This window comes from Taudactylus pleione, unplaced genomic scaffold (assembly GCF_031769625.1).
Source record: "Taudactylus pleione unplaced genomic scaffold, aTauple2 ptg000016l, whole genome shotgun sequence".
NCBI lineage: Eukaryota > Metazoa > Chordata > Amphibia > Anura > Myobatrachidae > Taudactylus > Taudactylus pleione.
The window spans coordinates 34284630-34289036 of NW_028284418.1; the positions used below are offsets into that span (position 1 = coordinate 34284630).

A 4407-nucleotide genomic window follows, 5' to 3' on the forward strand; every position below is an offset into this window, starting at 1 on the left:
ATCTATTTGTCATAGAATGTAATGCTTATTACACTGACATTTACATTTTATATTACTCCTCAAGTGTCACAATTTCTACACAATATGGAGAAAGGCAAATAGGTTTCATGTAGTACAAATGGCCTTGCAGAAACATAGTCCATTATAATTGTAAATGTAATAAAGATAAATGGTAGTGGACAGGTCCATAAGATAAGCTGAATAAATATAACTAAGAAATGTGAACAAAGGCAAGAAAAACCTCCAGATAAAACTAGTAAAACAAATATATTCCATATATATATATATATATATATATATATATATATATATATATAATTTCTAGTCATTTTTTGTAGTACTTTATAATAAAGCTATTCTTGTAATAAAATATCACCGTTTATTTCTTTTTAATTTATACTGCCCTTGAGGATATGAGAGTAGTTTCCCTTCCCACCTTCTCCCCACTTTCTTGCTCTCTTCGTGTCAGACATAGGGGGAGATGTATCAAACCATGGAGACATAAATAGGAGAGAGATAAAGTACCAACCAATCAGATTCTAAAAATTGCAACACATCCTGTAACATGCCAGTTAGAAGCTGATTGATTGGTACTTTATCTCTCTCCGAGGCTTGATACATATCCCTCATAACCTCCAATCTTAAACATTCTCAGCATGTAAATTTTACTAACATTTCCTAGAAAAATATATGTGAACTAGGGTTTGGGGAGTTTTTTTTATTTTATACACATAAAACACACATAAAATGGTTTCACATATAAAAAAAATTAAACTGTGATTGTTTAAGCTTTATCATTATATACTCTTTGCTGCACCTCTTTGGGGAATACGCCAGCATTGTATCCTGGTCATTCTTATTACTACTCCATATTCTCTTGTCTTCCTGTGTACTCGGAGTGTGCCAGTGTCAGTGACTCTCTGCTGTCCACTCTTCCTCCTGCAGGTGAAGGTGCACCATGTGAGTCTGGCCCACAAGATCTCTGAGGGCGCCAGAAAAATCAATGTTCAGCTAAGACTCCTGGCAGTACCTGAGGTTGTGGTCCCTAAGCCAAGAAAACACCTGGCAGTACCTGAGGTTGTGGTCCCTAAGCCAGGAAAACACCTGGCAGTACCTGAGACCGTGGTTCCTATGCCTAGAAAACACCTGGCAGTACCTGAGGTTAGTGCTTTCAGCAGGGTCATGTCTTGAGAGGAGGGGGCCCGTGTGTGGTCTCTGTCCGGGCCACCTCTTCTCTCTCCTGCGGCTAGCAGCGCTGTACCTGTAGACTCCGAACACTAGAGTGTGCGCAGGTCACCGGAAAAATGTTGCGCCCGCCATTTCCCCTAGTGCGCATGCATAAAATGCTGGAAAAATAGCCGTGGTGGCCATTTTTCAGGTGTTTTGTCCAGCGTTACGGCTGATGTGGGACTTCGGAGGGGTAAGTATTAAAGCATATGGTTGCAGGGTGTGAAACTGTGATTGTTTAAACTTTATCATTATATACTCTTTGTTCCACCTCTTTGGGTAATACTCCACCATTGTATCCTGGTCATTCTTGTTACTACTCCATATTTTCATCTCCCTGTGTATTCTGAGTGTGCCAGTGTCAGTGACTCTCTGCTGTCCACCCTTCCTTCTGCAGGTGAAGGCGCACCATGTGAGTCTTGCCCACAAGATCCCTGAGGGTGAAAGAAAGATCAATGCACAGTTGAGACACATCCTCCAGGTATTCTTGTACCATGCAATTAAAAGTTAGAGGGTTCTGTTTATTATAGTTGTAGACCAACAATCTGCATCACGGCTTATCTCAGCCATACAAATTGTAGTTGCCCCAAAAGTTACCATGCTTGATTGGTTGGGAGGTGTGTACATATGCTGGTTTTACAGTTGTCCAATATTTTATGTATGGTACATTTTGTGACCATAAAAAAAACCTTCAGTGGTTAATAGATAATATATTTTCAAAAAGTAAAAAAAAAAAATAAAGGCTGCCTTGGGGTCAGGGGTGTAGCGAGGGTGTTTCCAGTGGAGCATGAACTCCAGGCGCCAAAGTGGACAGAGGGCATCATTCAGGGTTCCCAAATTCACGGGGCGCTGCACAGTATGACAGCCGTCTGTTTTATCTCAGTTTGTTTTCTCTATATCGTAAAAAGTTACGGACCTGAGATCCATTTCTACATTTCATGCTCCTCAAGCTGCCCAGATTACCGGCCCTCCAGCCCTCCCTCCTCTGTGATCATCTTCTGTCACCTCCCCTTTCCTGTCAGATTGATTACATTCACTTCTCACCTCTTTAATTCCCTCCCCTCTCTACCATGGGATTGGCTCTTTGTCCCTGTCCACTCCTTTCTTATTGGCTTCTGTCACCTCCCCTTTCATGTCAGATTGATTACATTCACTTCTCACCTCTTTAATTCCCTCCACTCTACCCTGTGATCGGCTCTTTGCTCCTCTCCTCTCCTTTCTTATTGGCTTCTGTCATCACCACTCTCTTCTCCTTTTTTCATTGGCTTCTGTCACCACCACTCTCCTCTCCTTTTCTTATTGGCTTCTGTCACCACCCCTCTCTGATCGACTTTGTCCCTCCCCTCTCCTGTTTTATTGGCTTCTGTCACCTTTCCACTCCTCTCCTCTTCTTATTGGCTTGTCACTGTCCCTCTCTGATTGGCTGTGCCCTTTTCCTCTCCTTTCTTATTGGCTTCTGCCACATTCCCTCTCTGATGGCACTTTCCTATGCCCTCTCCTCTTTGATCCCCTCCATCCTTCTCTCCTTATTCTGTTTCAATTGACTTAAAAGTGACACACCTGAGGTTAAATCCTAAACTTCAATTATAAGGTATGAGTTTAAAAAAAAGTCACTGCTTTGCTAAGTAAAGTAATGAGATATTCCCAGGCATGACCACAAATTGTTATTTGAAAGGTCTTTTAAAAAATATTAGGAAACCTGAAATAATAATAAGAGTGGTAGACAGAACATGATTAGTAGCACTAACATTAATATATAATATAGTAGGAGCATAGATGAGAATGGAGCTACCCATAAGTGTTCCCACTCCAGTGAAAGCTGCTTGGGGCAGTAATTGCAGTAATAAGCTGTGCACCCTGTGGAATCTCACTCTAGCACATGTACTCTGTAAATTTAAGTTAAATGATCAGAATATATAATACAATCTCCTCTATTGACTAATAATGATTCAAAGGAGATAAAAGTAAAATCATAGGTGCTATACAGAGATAAAGTCGTGGCAAGGAGCTACCTGTTAATGTGAGCATTCTATTCTACCAATCAGACCTCAAAGCCCAGCATGATACTGCCATTGTTTGCTCTTCACTTCAGTATCCCCCCCTGCAGACTGGCCATATCTTAATGGCACAGTTCAGTACAGGGAGGAGGGGGCGCTATGACATGCACTTTTTCCAGACGCCATGGTTCCACGCTACTCCTCTGCTTGGGGTATGCTGTAATGCAATAGTGTCTATTGCACAGGGCTAGATTGCAGATTAGGCAAAGGAAGTGACTGACCGGGGAACAAAAGGAACTAATAGTGATGTATACTTACAAACTATAATCGATTGACTAACTAAAGCAAAACATATACCAGACACAATAATGACACTACTATTTCTGTATTATTTTCCATAGGACCGGACTGGAAGGACAACAGGCTCAGTTTCAGGGACATTGTGCTTATGAGATGCACGTACGTACTTTGTGCAGATATCACATGAACAATATGTAACAATGTGATTTATGGATAGAAATTTAACATAATGACAAATAGTGTAATTTATAAATACAAATAAAATATTTTAGCTAATTCTATTTAAATGTTAATCATATTCCATTATATAGTTATGGATCCCATTCATATACTAATCTTAACTATTTTTGCATCTCAGTAATATATACCATATTACATTTTACTTAAAATGTCACTATAATATATTTATTTTTCTGTATGACTATATAGAATAACTGATGAGTATAAAATGTCCCACTGAAGTGAATCAGCCTAGGAAGGTTGTATAATTGATGTTCTCATGGAGTCATTTAGGTACAATGGTCTGTTTTCTCTTTTTAGGGGTGTCTGCTGCATAAATTGCCCCCCATGGTCCCTATGCCAAGAAAACACCTGGCAGTACCTGAGGTAAGTGCTTTCAGTGTTATTGTGGCAACTTATATTTTCCTAATGTCCTAGTATTTATACATCTTTGTCATAACAATGTAATTTATTTTTTTTAATCATACTCTTTATTGGTTTTTCAGAAACAAGAACATGGGGGTACAAAAAAAAAGGGTAAAGGTAAACAATAAGGATGCAGGCACAAGAGAGAATGATCTAAACAATGAGCGCTATTAGTCACAACCAGAATAAAAACAAATAATAATTAAAAAAAAAAAAACAAGAAAAGATGAATTGGCAT

At 39.4% G+C, this 4407-nt stretch overlaps 1 long non-coding RNA gene across 1 annotated transcript; it reads left to right on the forward strand.

Annotated features, from left to right (window-relative positions):
• Positions 1 to 1622: 1622 nt before the first annotated feature.
• Positions 1623 to 4130, forward strand: LOC148541931 (uncharacterized). The gene is made up of 3 exons (XR_015878482.1): positions 1623 to 1708; positions 3626 to 3683; positions 4065 to 4130. It is a non-coding gene; the product is annotated as an uncharacterized LOC148541931 (long non-coding RNA).
• The last annotated feature ends 277 nt before the right edge of the window (positions 4131 to 4407 follow it).